A 14,825-nucleotide genomic window follows, 5' to 3' on the forward strand; every position below is an offset into this window, starting at 1 on the left:
CATACATAAGAACATACATACTTACATAAGAACATACATTAAGGCAGACAGGCAAGCAGGCAGATGCATTGACCCTCCAGACAATAGTTAACGTTTTCCTTTCAAATAAATACAATATGTTTTTTACCTTTCTCCTTTTTATCCTCAGGGGAGAGAGTATTCCAATCGCTCACCACAGCCTCACACACCTCACTCCACAACTTTTCTTTTATATTCTTATCGCTGTATTCCTTTGAAATCATAAAGAGGTGGTCTCTTCTCTACCTCTGTTATGAGTGTTTCGCAGTCAAATAACTCTTTTATTACAGACATGACGTAGTACCACGTCCTCTCACCACTGCAGTCTGAAAGACACCAAGGCAGCATCAGGCTGGGTGGCGGCAACGAAAAGTTGTTCGTGTGCGAGCTCCCATTTGAAATAACGTTTTCTATCGCCTGCCACAGTTGCCGACAATAATTGTGTTGTCGGAGAAATTAATCCGGCCGCAACTACCTCAATTTTTTGTTGTCGCCTCAGGAAAAATTTTCCATTTGCGGGCACTCATAGAGATATGTACGTTCTATTTTTGACAATTTTGTTGTTGTGACAACTAGCAATAAAATGTTGCTCGTGTGCGGGCAGCCTAACAGATGGTTAAGAAACTCCTAACATCGCATACCAACATCACGTGTGTGTTTATCTTGTAGGGATGGGGGACAGAAATATAATTACAAATGTAAAGGTGTATAGATAGATATAGAAAGGTGTAAAGGTGTAGCGATAATGATAAAGAAGCGGTCGAGTGAGAATGAAGAGGTCGAGTGAGAATGAGGAGGTCGAGTGAGAATGAGGAGGTCGAGTGAGAATGAGGAGGTCGAGTGAGAATGAGGAGGTCGAGTGAGAATGAGGAGGTCGAGTGAGAATGAGGAGGTCGAGTGAGAATGAGGTTGAGTGAGATGGAGTATAGAGGGGGTGGATGGAGAAAAGGAGCGAGGTGGAAAAAGGAGGGGGCTTCGTAAAAAAAGTACTTCATTTTTATTTATTTCTAAATATGAGGACGTGTGAAAAATGATAAAAGTACCTTGGAGTGTAAGAGGCTGGTAGATAGGATTGTAGAAAATGGGGTAGAAGACGGGTGTTAGATTCTATGAGTTAGATATTTATGAAATATGTTTATAAAAACAATATAGTGAGCGAACGAGGGAGTTGTCCAAGCCCGCTTTCCTCTTTGTGTAGGTAATAAAGTTCGTACTTATAATATTAGCCGGGGGCTCGAGTGTAGGACTATTGCTTACAAGGAATTCCTTTGTAACCTAAGTGAGATATACAGAGAGAAAAGATTATTTTAAGCAAACAATATTGCTATATAGACTTGTAACAACTAATCTGATTAGTGAACGAGTGGAGGAGAAAATTCAATTGGTTCACGATTGTAAGATCTTAAATATAAAATTGAAGATCATTGAAATAAAGAAATCATTACGTTACTGCAAAGATCACGTAGGATCTTGCATACGTGCTCTCGTAGAATTTCTTTGGAGCACGCTGTATAAGAATTAACTGAAGAAAGGTACATAATAAAAAATATGAATTTAATTCTCCAGGACAGAAGATTATTACTAAGAGGAAGAGAGTTGATATATCTATAAGTGAGGACCACACAAGAGTCAACAGGACTAACATTGGGTAAACAGATTTATTAACATAATTAATACACTAATAGTGACAAAAAAGGTAGATGAAATAAATATAGATCGAGAGAAGGATAGGGAGAATGAGAGAGAGGTGAGAATGAGAGAAAGCTGAGAATGAGAGAGGTGAGAATTACAGAGAGAGAGAGAGAGGTGACAAAGAGAGAGGTAAAAATGAGAGAGAGAGGTGACAATGAGAGAGAGGTGAGAATGAATGAGAGAGGTGAGAAAGAGAGGTGAGAGGTGAGAAAGAGAGGTGAGAGATGAGAATGAGAGAGAGGTGAGAAGTGAGATGAGAGAGAGGTGAGAGGTGAGAATGAGAGAGAGGTGAGAGGTGAGAATGAGAGAGAGGCGAGAGATGAGAATTAGAGAAATGTGAGAGGAGAGAGAGAGAGGTGAGAATGAGAGAGAGAGGTGAGAATGAGAGGGAAGAGAGAGAGACAGAGAGAGAGAGAGAGGTGAGAATGAGAGAAAGCTGAGAATGAGAGAGGTGAGAATTACAGAGAGAGAGAGGTAAAAATGAGAGAGGTGAGAAAGAGAGAGAGAGGTGAGAAAGAGAGAGAGGTGAGAAAAAGAGAGAGGTGAGAAAGAGAGAGAGGTGAGAAAGAGAGAGAGGTGAGAATGAGAGAGAGAGGTGAGAGGTGAGAATGAGAGAGAGAGGTGAGAGGTGAGAATGAGAGAGAGGCGAGAGGTGAGAATGAGAGAGAGGCGAGAGGTGAGAATGAGAGAAATGTGAGAGGCGAGAGAGAGAGAGAGAGAGAGAGGCGAGAATGAGAGAGAGAGGTGAGAATGAGGGAGAGGTGAGAATGAGAGAGAGAGGTGAGAGTGAGATAGAGAGAGAGGTGAGAATGAGAGAGAGAGGTGAGAATGAGAGAGAGAAAGGTGAGAATGCTAGAGAGAGAGAGAAGGGTGAGAATGCTAGAGAGAGAAGGGAGAATGAGAGAGAGGGGAGAATGAGAGAGAGAGGTAAGAATGAAAGAAAGAGAGGTGAGAATGAGTGAGAGAGAGGTGAGAATGAGAGAGAAAGGTGAGAATGAGAGAGAGAGAGAGAGAGGTGAGAATGAGAGAGAGAGGTGAGAATGAGAGAGAGAGGTGAGAATGAGAGAGAGAGGTGAGAATGAGAGAGAGAGGTGAGAATGAGAGAGAGGTGAGAATGAGAGAGAGGTGAGAATGAGAGAGAGGGGAGAATGAGAAAGGTCTCCTGTCGACATGCTCCGCCTTTGTAATCCTTTGAGAGAGAGAGAGGTGAGAATGAGAGAGAGAGGTGAGAATGAGAGAGAGAGGTGAGAATGAGAGAGAGAGGTGAGAATGAGAGAGAGAGGTGAGAATGAGAGAGAGAGGTGAGAATGAGAGAGAGAGGTGAGAATGAGGAGAGAGGCAAGAATGAGAGAGAGAGAGAGAGGTGAGAATGAGAGAGAGAGAGAGAGAGGTGAGAATGAGAGAGAGAGGTGAGAATGAGAGAGAGAGGTGAGAATGAGGAGAGAGGTAAGAATGAGAGAGAGAGAGAGAGAGAGGTGAGAATGAGAGAGAGAGAGAGAGAGAGAGAGAGAGAGGTGAGAATGAGAGAGAGAGGTGAGAATGAGAGAGAGAGGTGAGAATGAGAGAGAGAGGTGAGAATGAGAGAGAGAGGTGAGAATGAGAGAGAGAGGTGAGAATGAGAGAGAGAGAGAGGTGAGAATGAGAGAGAGAGAGGGAGGTGAGAATGTGAGAGAGAGAGAGGGGGGGTGAGAATGAGAGAGAGAGAGAGGTGAGAATTAGGAGAGAGAGAGAGAGAGGTGAGAATGAGAGCGAGAGAGAGAGAGAGGTGAGAATGAGAGCGAGAGAGAGAGAGAGAGGTGAGAATGAGAGAGAGAGAGAGAGAGAGAGGTGAGAATGAGAGAGAGAGAGAGGTAAAAATGAGAGAGGTGAGAAAGAGAGAGAGAGGTGAGAGGTGAGAAAGAGAGAGAGGTGAGAAAAAGAGAGAGGTGAGAAAGAGAGAGAGGTGAGAAAGAGAGAGAGGTGAGAATGAGAGAGAGAGGTGAGAGGTGAGAATGAGAGAAATGTGAGAGGCGAGAGAGAGAGAGAGAGAGGTGAGAGTATGATTGAGAGAGGTGAGAGAATGAGAGAGAGAGGTGAGAGAATGAGAGAGAGAGGTGAGAGAATGAGAGAGAGAGGAGAATGAGAGAGGAGAATTAGAGAGAGGAGAGAGAATGAGAGAGGTGAGAGGTGAGAGAGGAGGTGAGAGGGAGAGAGTTGAGAGAGAGAGAGAGAGGGGTGAGAATGAGAGAGAGAGAGAGAGAATAAGCAGAGAGAGAGAGAGAGAGAGAGGAGAGGTGAGAGAGAGGGGAGGTGAGAGAATGAGAGAGAGAGAGAGAGGTGAGAGGAGAGGGAGAGAGAGAGGAGAGAGGGAGAGAGAGGAGAGAGAGAGAGAGAGAGAGGAGGAGAGAGAGTGGAGAGAGAGAGAGAGAGAGAGAGAGAGAGAGAGGTGAGAGAGAGAGAGAGAGAGAGTGAGAAGAGAGGAGAGAGAGAGGAGAGAGAGAGAGAGAGGTGAGAGAGAGAGAGAGAGAGAGAGGTGAGAGAGAGAGAGAGGAGAGAGAGAGAGAGAGAGAGAGAGAGAGGTGAGAGAGGAGAGAGAGAGAGGAGGTGAGAGAGAGAGGAGAGAGAGAGAGAGAAGGTGAGAATGAGGAGAGAGAGAGAGAGAGGTGTGAGAGAGAGAGAGAGAGAGAGAGAGAGAGGTGAGATGAGAGAGAGGTGGAGAGGTGAGGAGAGGGTGAGAATGAGAGAGAGAGAAGAGAGAGAGATGAGAGAGAGGTGAGGTGAGAGAGAGAGAGAGTGAGAATGAGAATGAGAATGAGAGAGAGAGAGGTGAGAATGAGAGAGAGAGAGGTGAGAATGAGAGAGAGAGGTGAGAATGAGAGAGAGAGGTGAGAATGAGAGAGAGAGGTGAGAATGAGAGAGAGAGGTGAGAATGAGAGAGAGAGATGTGAGAATGAGAGAGAGAGAGAGAGAGGTGAGAAAGAGAGAGAGAGGTGAGAAAGAGAGAGAGAGAGGTGAGAATGAGAGAGGTGAGAATGAGAGAGAGAGGTGAGAATGAGAGAGAGAGGAGAATTAGAGAGAGAAGAGAGAGAGAGAGAGAGGAGAGAGAGGTGGAGAGAGAGAGGGGGGTGAGAATGAGAGAGAGTGGTGTGAGTGAGAGAGGAGGAGAGAGAGAGAGAGAGGTGAGAGAGAGAGGAGAGGAGAGGGGGGTGAGAATGAGAGAGAGAGGGGTGAGGAGAGAGAGAGGTGAGAATGAGAGAGAGAGGTGAATCAGAAAGAGAGAGAGAGAGGTGAGAGAGAGAGAGAGAGGTGAGAATGAGAGGAGAGAGAGAGAGAGAGGTGAGAGAGAGAGAGGAGAGAGAGAGAGAGAGGAGAGAGGTGAGAGGTGAGAGGTGAGAGAGTGAGAGAGAGAGAGAATGAGAGAGAGAGAGGTGAGAATGAGAGAGAGAGAGAGAGAGAGAGGTGAGAATGAGAGAGAGAGAGAGAGGTGAGAATGAGAGAGAGAGAGAGAGGTGAGAATGACAGAGAGAGAGAGAGGTGAGAATGAGAGAGAGAGAGAGAGAGAGAGGTGAGAATGAGAGAGAGAGGTGAGAATGAGAGAGAGAGAGAGAGAGGTGAAAATGAGAGAGAGGTGAGAATGAGAGAGAGAAATGAGAATGAGGAGACAGGTAAGAATGAGAGAGAGAGAGAGAGAGAGAGAGAGAGAGAGAGAGGTGAGAATGAGAGAGAGAGGTGAGAATGAGAGAGAGAGGTGAGAATGAGAGAGGTGAGAATGAGAGAGAGAGGTGAGAATGAGAGAGAGAGGTGAGAATGAGAGAGAGAGGTGAGAATGAGAGAGAGAGGTGAGAATGAGAGAGAGAGGTGAGAATGAGAGAGAGAGGTGAGAATGAGAGAGAGAGGTGAGAATGAGAGAGAGAGGTGAGAATGAGAGAGAGAGAGAGGTGAGAGGAGAGGAGAGGTGAGAGAGAGAGGTGAGGTGAGAGGGAGTGAGAGAGAGGGTGGTGAGGAGAGAGGTGAGAGAGAGAGGTGAGAGAGAGAGAGAGAGAGGGGAGAGAGAGAGGTGAGGGGAGAGGAAGAGAGAGGAGAGAGAGAATTAGAGGGGAGAGAGAGAGAGAGAGAGAGGAGAATAGAGAGAGAGAGAGAGGAGAGAGAGGGGCGAGAGAGAGAGAGAGAGGAGAGAGAGAGGGAGGGATTAGGTGAGAATTAGAGAGAGGGGAGAATTAGAGAGAGGGGAGAATTAGAGAGAGGGGAGAATTAGAGAGAGGGGAGAATTAGAGAGAGGGGAGAATTAGAGAGAGAGAGAGAGAGAGGTGAGAGAGAGAGAGAGAGAGAGAGAGGGGGAGGAGAGAGAGGGGAGGTGTGAGAGAGGGAGAGAGAGGTGAGAGAGAGAGAAAGGTGAGAATGAGAGAGAGAGAGAGAGGTGAGAGTGAGAGAGAGTGAGAGGTGAGAATGAGAGAGGTGAGAATGAGAGAGAGAGGGGAGAGAGAGGAGTGTGAGGTGAGAGGGGGTGTGGTGTGTGTGTGTGTGTGTGTGTGTGTGTGTGTGTGTGTGTGTGTGTGTGTGTGTGTGTGTGTGTGTGTGTGTGTGTGTGTGTGTGTGAAATAGACATTCCTTTGGGCCGCATTCCTCTTGTGAACGTGCTGTGCCTTACTACATTGCTTGTCACCCGTGCTATGGATGGGAGGAAGGGATGACCTTTCATCCACGAGGAGCTAAGATGAAAAGGTAACAAATGGGTGAAAGATGGGCGTGGGAAAAGTGGAGTTGGGTGGGTCTAACCCATGGCTGTCTACCTCCCTAATAAGGGCAAAGATTTATTGATTTGTTTGTTATTTCCGGCGTCCCAATATCTTGGTCATATAGCGAAAATATTGTAGGTCGAATCATTTAAGAGTTGAATTTCGTAAGGTCGAAATGATCAAAAAGCTCCAGAAAATAAAGATAAAGATGACTCAATGTATAGATACTTCGACAGCCATAAAATTATTTGTTGCATTATATGTTGAGGCTGGAAGCAATGTTGGGTACAAGCAATCAGGGTAAGTCCCTGGAGGCATTAGAAAAATGCTGGAATACAAGTTTCCAGGCGTAATACTAACGCTGACTGATATTTAGGTCCCTAACTATATGAAGCTTTAGGTAAAGATTAGTAACGTTTTATGTACACATGCATAAGTACATTTATACTTAAACGCGCGTAAACGAACACGCGCGCGCACACACGCATACACGCACGCACACACACGCATACACGCACGCACACACACACACTTGATTAAGATATTTAAGACTTGCTCCTTCTCCTCCCTCCCCCCCCCAAAAAAAAAGAAATAAATAAGAAAAGGAAAAGAGGAAGAGAACGAATATATATATATATGTATATGCATATTATATATATATATGTATATATATATGTATATTTACAAAGGATTACAAAGGCAAAGCATGCCGACAGGAGACCTTTTGATCCATATCTAGGTCGGTTGCAAAAAAAAAAAAAAAAAAAAAAAAAAATCATATTAATAATAAATTAAAACTATAACAATGTAAATAACAATTAAAATACATAAATAAAGCATTGGTATAGTTGAATAACACAAACAGGTAAATAGTAAATGATAATGAATTGACATATAACTAATAATAAATGAAAATCAGACAGACAAATTATAACAAAACAAAAACAAATAATATAACATAAATTATAATAATTACAGCATCTTACTTAGGTATTTATCTAAATGATTCTTAAAGCTTCGAACTGAACTACATTGCACTACCTGTGCAGGAAGTTTATTCCATTCATTAACTACACGGTTGGCAAAGTTGTTTCTACCTACTTCCAAATTGAATCTATTTCCGGACAGTTTGAGACCATTGTTTCTTGTCGGATTCTCATTCAATGTGAAAATTTGGTCACTTTTGATGTTGTCAATTCCCTTTAAAATCTTAAAGACCTGTATCAAGTCACCTCTGAGTCTACGCTTTTTTAGGGAAAACAGATTCATGTGCTTAAGTCGATTTTCGTATGATTTATTTTTGATATTTGGAATCAGTTTTGTGGCTCGCCGTTGTACTTTTTCCAGTCTGTCAATGTCTTTAATGAGATTCGGTGACCATACGGAAACAGCATATTCCAAATGTGGACGAACTAACGATTTATATAGCTTGTTAATGAGTGATGGACTTTTGAAATCAAAAGATCGCGCAATCAATCCCAGAATCTTATTTGCTTTCTCAGAGGCTGAAATACACTGCTTGGATGATTTGAGGTCGTTACTGATAATTACGCCGAGATCTTTTTCACTATCCACTTTTGTTAACGAATTTCCAAATAACTTGTAATCGTACTTGCTGTTATTTTTACCTATGTGCATTACGTTGCATTTACTTGTGTTAAATTTCATTAGCCACTTTTCAGACCATTGCTGTAATTTATCTAAATCTTCTTGAATATCTAATTGGTTTGAGTGATCATTTGCCACTCCGCACAGTTTTGTATCATCAGCAAATTTGGAAACAGTAGATTTTAGTCCATGGTCTATATCATTTATATATACTATGAATAGAAGTGGCCCAAGAACAGAACCCTGAGGAACTCCACTTGCAACACTTTTCCATCCAGAAGTTTTTCCATTTAAAACAACTCTCTGTTTTCGACCTTTCAACCAATTACTAGTCCAACCTAATAGGCTACCACTTATTCCATGCAAAGCTAATTTAGTAAGTAGTCTTTCGTGTGGGACGGTATCAAAAGCTTTTGCAAAGTCTAGATATATTAAATCTATATTGTTTCTTTTGTCATAATTCGAGACAACTGTGTTGTAGAATTCGAGTAAGTTAGTCACGCAAGAACGTTTCCGTCTGAAACCATGTTGGCTATCATTTATCAAACGGTTACTTTCTAAATGATATTCGATAGCATCTCTGATGATAGTTTCCATTATTTTTCCTACGATCGAAGTCAAACTAATAGGCTTATAGTTATTTGGTTTCTTTTTGTCACCTTTTTTGAATATGGGAGTAACGTTAGCTAGCTTCCATTCTCTTGGGACATCTCCGGATATGATGGATTTCTTGAAAATAATTTCTAATGGAACAACAATCTCATTTTTCATTTCCTTTAAGATTCTTGGATGCCAACCGTCAGGCCCTGGTGTTTTATTAACTTTGAGTTTGTCTATACACCTTTTAATTGTTTCTTTTGTTATATTTACCGTAGTGAGTAAGTTTACCCCAGACTTTTCACAGGTTTCAGTTTGGAATTCACTTTGAGGTGTTTCGTTTACGAATACCGAGCTAAAATAATTGTTTAAGAGATTACACATTCCTTCATTTGAATATTCAAGTTGACCGTCAGCAGATAATAGTGGACCAATGTGATTCCTAACAACCTTTTTATCTCTAATGTAACTATAGAATTCTATTGGATTCTCTTTGGATTTCTCAGCGATGTTCATTTCGTATTGTCGTTTTCTTTTTCTTATTGTCTTTTTTAAATCTCTCTGTATTGATACATAACTTTCATAGTCATTAGATGCACCCGAGCACTTATATTTCTTATAAGCCTGTCTCTTTTTAGCAATACTTTTTTCAGTTTCTTTGTCGAGCCACTTTGGGCGAGCCTGATTTGGGGGACGTCTGTCCTTAAAAGGAATGTATATATATATTAAGAGTATAAAAATCATCGTAGTATTGATCAGCATGTCAGTAATATTCTGTCAAAGTATTGTTGTACGTAGATGCAATATAAACTAATTTTTGTTGTTGTACGTGGGGAGAAGAATGCGAGGAGAGGGAAGGGGGCAGGTCGAATAGGGGGAGGACGCTGTTCTTTCTATCAGTCCAAGGTACCTTTATTAGCTTCCACACGTCTTCGTCTTTAGAAATAAGTACAATTGACGTCTCTTTTCACCAAGCCCCTTCCTTTTACCACATATTTTTTTCAACCCATCCCCCCTCTCACAGGGCTCGGCAGCTACCACTTGGTCGTCCTGATCAATTATTTTCTATTATCATCTTACGGGCTCCGGCATACTACAATTTTGTGCCGTTAAGTGTCGAACAGTTTTTGATGTCTTCATCCATCTGATTACAATAAATGATAAGGCAACAGGAACTAAGGAGAAAGAATAACTAAGAAAAGGACATAATTAATAGAAGAATGATTTATGTTAGATGTGAATGGAGGATATTTTCTTATTTTTAAAGGTGGTACACCTATATACTTAAAAAGTATTATATAATTGTTTGTAATTCTAATCAAAAGAAAATTCTCACATTGTGTCTACTATGACTATTTTGTCGGTAATTACCATTTCAAATGGTTATTTAAACTCCTTGCAGATAATTTTGATCTTGTATATGCATTTTATTTAGCTGAGGAAAGCCTCTTGGGTACCACGGTGTAATTCAAAACAACTTAATAATATTTCTGTTTTTGTTTTCTAATCATATATGCAATATACCGAGGATGCGTTGAACTTGTAAATGTTATCGTTCAGCCTCGGGACCAATGATTTTTTTTTTCGATATTAGAAATTGTTACTTTGTATTCTGCATTTGGTGCAAGAACTTTCTTGATGAGGAAATGGTTGTCAGAAAGTGACCTCCAAGGTCCTCAAAGACCCATTTCTGAAGTAGAAGAGCACCAGATCGCAAAGTTGGGGTATCTGGTGTTGGAATCTTCCCAAGGAGTCTGACCAGTCAGCAGCCTGAAGAGGATAATCCCGCAAGACCAAACGTCAGTGGGCTCTTAAAATATTAAACTTTTCGCAATACCTGTTTGGAGTACGCTTCAACACGTATTGTCAGATGACGCCAAGCTCAGAAACATAACATAATTTGTCAGGAAAGCTCAATCTGCTTTCTCATTGGTTGGAGAACTTAAAACTACCGCTTTACTTATGTTTTGCCATCCACAGAAACGTAAGCTCCCCTTCCCGGGGTATGTATAAGGCGATGCATAGCTTTTTGATCATTTTTACCTTACTAAATTTAATTTTCTCCCTCTCCCTCTCTCTGCTCTCTCTTCTCTCTCTTCTCTCTCTCGCCTCTCTCTCCTGTCTCTCTCCCCTGTCTTGTCTCTCTCCTCTCTCCTGTTTCTCTCCTCCCTCTTCTCTCTCCTCTCTCCTCTCCTGTCTCTCACCTCTCTCCACTCCTCTCTCTTCTCTCTCCTCTCTCCTTTCCTCTCTCTCCCCTCTTTCTCTCCCCTTTCTCTCCCCTCTTACTCTCTCCCCTCTCTCCCCTCTTACTCTCAATTCAAACTACATAAATACACAGATTTCCATTCCTCAATTTTTCTTGTCTGCCACGACGGGGGCAATTGTAGTACAGTGGTAACGCGCTGGCCTCGTGTCCACGGGGTCGGCAGATCGAGTCCGGCCTGGGCCCATTAGCTTAAGCTGTTTACTGGGGGAAGCTACTGCCGTGGCTGGAGACCACGGTAGGGGTTTGAGGCTGCTTCTGCTGATATTCTGAGGAAAGTCTTTGATGCTGATATCGGAAATGAAATCCAACAACTTCAACATCATAACTCTTTTCACTCTCCACCACTATCTTTACCACCATCACCACATATTCACCATCTGATTCTCATTCCTATTACCATCGCTACAACAGTCATCACTTTCCGGTAAACAAAACAATCATTATCACCATCTTCCCCACTACCCCTACGTGTGTGTGTGTGTGTGTGTGTGTGTGTGTGTGTGTGTGTGTGTGTGTGTGTGTGTGTGTGTGTGTGTGTACGTGTGTGTGTGTGTGATTTCATCATGATGTGTGATGATCTTTTCACTCTTATTATCCCATAACGACCATCCCCCTTTTTTTGTGTGTCGCCACAATCTACTGCCGTTTGAATCCTCCATCATTTTCACCATCACCAACACCAACAACACCAACACCATCAACACCACCAACACCACCAACTAGAAAGAGTAGAACTAAACAAGGTTATCAACAAATAGCAGAGATCATAGAAAAGAAAGGGAAACATGAAATAGAGGAAACTATTAGGAAAGGTAAAAGTATTAAAGGGACCGACCGCAGACATACTTTAGGAAGACAGCAAATGATACGTTTGAAAGATAGAAATGAAGAAATCATTAAATGCAGACAGAATGGTAAAAAGAGAAGAAGAATTTCACCAAGAGCTTTACTCGTCGAAGACCATTGTTGAGTCAGTAAATTCATCTGTAGACGTTAGTAATGTACCAGAGATTACAAAGAAAGAAGTAGAAATTGCTCTAAAATATGAAACGAGGAAAAGCACCTGGGGAACATGGTATATCGATATGTCTTTTGAAAGACGCAGAGGAAGGAGTTCATATTAAGTTAGCTTAGTTGTACAACCAGTGTTTACGTCAAGAAAGCGTTCCTGAGTCGTGATGCAATGCTATAGTGATTTTGCTTCATAAGATAGGAGACCGGAAAGACCTTAGTAAATACCGACTTGCTATCAACTATATATAAAGTATACTTCGAGATCTTTACACATACTTTACACATTTACACATAGGTCAGGTCAATTGGGGGCGAGGGCCCAACACTCAGGTCAGTAATTTAGATGAAATGTATAACAATCTAACTGATCTAATTATTAATGCACAAAACACATTTATCCCCCTAAAGTCAATACGGAAAAATAGTAATACTCCCAAATGGATGACGGACAGATTGAAACATGAGATCGGAATGAAAAGAGGACTTTACGTAAAAATGAAAAACGGGGAATCACACCTTAGATCAAGATATAACGAAATGGCAAAGCTGGTTAAAAGGAATACACGTTCAGCGAAACGTAATTATGAAATCAAGGTTGCCAGTCAAGCAAAATCCAACCCAAAAGGTTTCTTTCACCTCTATAGAACAAAAAATAAAGAAAGAATAGGACCAATTAAAAACGATGAAAATGTCATGATAGAATCGGAAGAAAAATGAGTGAGGAGTTTAACAATTATTTTCTATCGGTGTTTACTAATGAGAGGTTAGATAAAGTACCTGACTGCGATCCGATTTTCAGAGGGGATGAAGAAAGTAGTCTAACTAATATCAGCATTAGTAAAGAAGAAGTAGTCAAGCAGATTGACAGACTTAAAGCTACAAAATCTCCGGGTCCAGACGAAATTTTTCCAAGAATGCTTAAAGAGTGTAAATTTGAAATCTGCGACCAGTTAACTGAAATATTCAATAAATCGGTAGACACTGGTTCGGTTCCAATTGCTTGGAGCCAGGCAAACGTTGTTCCTGTTTTTAAGAAGGGAGATAGATCGTCTATATGCAACTACAGGCCAATCAGTTTGACATCGGTTATAGGAAAAATGCTTGAATCAATAATAGTAAATAGACTCAGAGAACACATTGAAGGGCATAATTTAATTCGTGATTCACAGCATGGTTTCTCTAAGGGTAAGTCATGTGTGACTAATCTTCTATCCTTTTACACTAAGGTATATAAGGCGTCAGACAACAATGAAAATTACGATGTTATTTACCTTGACTTAAGCAAAGCGTTCGACAAAGTGCCACACCAGAGACTACTAAATAAAATCAAAGCCCATGGCATAGGAGGAAAGGTGTTAGAATGGATTAGAGCTTGGATTAGTAACAGAAAACAGCGGGTCACCATAAATGGAATAAAATCTAGGTGGGGCAGTGTTACTAGCGGGGTCCCCCAGGGCTCGGTTTTGGGTCCCTTGTTGTTCATTATGTATATAAACGACTTAGACGATGGGCCAAATAGTGATGTTAGTAAGTTTGCGGACGACACTAAAATAGGACGCCTAATTAGGTCAGGAGACGACGCCCAGATTCTGCAGGATGATCTTAATAAACTGTTAACATGGTCGGTGAAATGGCAAATGAACTTCAATATCTCTAAGTGTAGCGTGTTAAACGTAGGGTTACACAACACCGAAAATAGATACACCTTAGATAACACGTTTTTAGAAAAATCTGAGTGCGAGAGGGACTTGCGAGTTCTGGTGAGTCCGGACCTTAAAACCAGGAAGCAGTGCATTAGCGCTAGAAATAAAGCTAACAGTGCATTAGCTTTCATTCCTAGGACGGTAACGAATAGAAGTGCAGAGGTAATTATTAAACTCTATCTAGCGATAGTTAGACCCATCCTTGACTATGCGGTACAGTTTTGGTCTCCGTCCTACAGAATGGACATAAATTCACTAGAATCAGTACAGAGAAGAATGACCAAAATGATACAAGGACTCGGAAATTTGCCTTACGAAGAGAGGCTTAGGCACCTAAACTTACACTCTCTGGAAAGACGCAGAGTGCGGGGTGATCTAATAGAGGTGTTCAAGTGGATCAAAGGCTACAAGGGTGATGCAAACAAGGTCATCATAATAAAACAACAGGGCAGGACTCGCAGTAATGGGTATAAACTGGACAAATTTAGATTTAAGAAGGAAATAGGCAAGAATTGGTTTACTAATAGGGTGGTCGATGAATGGAATAAACTTAGTAACCATGTAGTAAGCGCTGAAACTATCAGTTGTTTTAAAAAACGATTAGACAACTTTATGGATGGGGATGACAGGTGGTGATGGATACGGAGCTGCCTAGTGTAGGCCTTATGGTCTTTTGCAGTCTCCTTTATTTCATATGTTCTTATGTTCTTATAAACTAAGTCAAGTTTTAGATGGAAAACAACCGATGGAACAGGAAAATTTTACGAGCAGATATTCGACTTTAGACCATTTGCAGGCGATGAACCAACTAATCGAGAAAACGACAGAGTACAATATACCTTTCAGTTTAGGGTTTGTATATTACAAGAAGGCCTTTGACTCGGTAGAACAAATAGCAATACTAAACTCGCTACGTAAGCAGGGTACAAACGAACCGATCGTAAGGGTTTTAGAAAAGACATACGCGAAAGGTACGGCTATAATTCGACTACATAAAGATACAGAAAAGATCAAGATCGAGAAAGGAGTACGGCAAGGTTGAGGTTGGGAAGAGAAAGGTCTGAAGTTTAACTGCGAATAATGAACTACCCAAGTTTTGCGGCTGACACTATTCTTATTTCAGGGAGAGAAAGAGAGAGGGAGAGAAAGAGAGAGGGAGAGAAAGAGAGAGGGAGAGAAAGAAAGAGGGAGAGAAAGAAAGAGGGAGAGAAA

The sequence above is a fragment of the Oratosquilla oratoria genome, chromosome 39, assembly GCF_046742065.1.
Source record: "Oratosquilla oratoria isolate Oo_2021 chromosome 39, ASM4674206v1, whole genome shotgun sequence".
Classification (NCBI taxonomy): Eukaryota; Metazoa; Arthropoda; class Malacostraca; order Stomatopoda; family Squillidae; genus Oratosquilla; species Oratosquilla oratoria.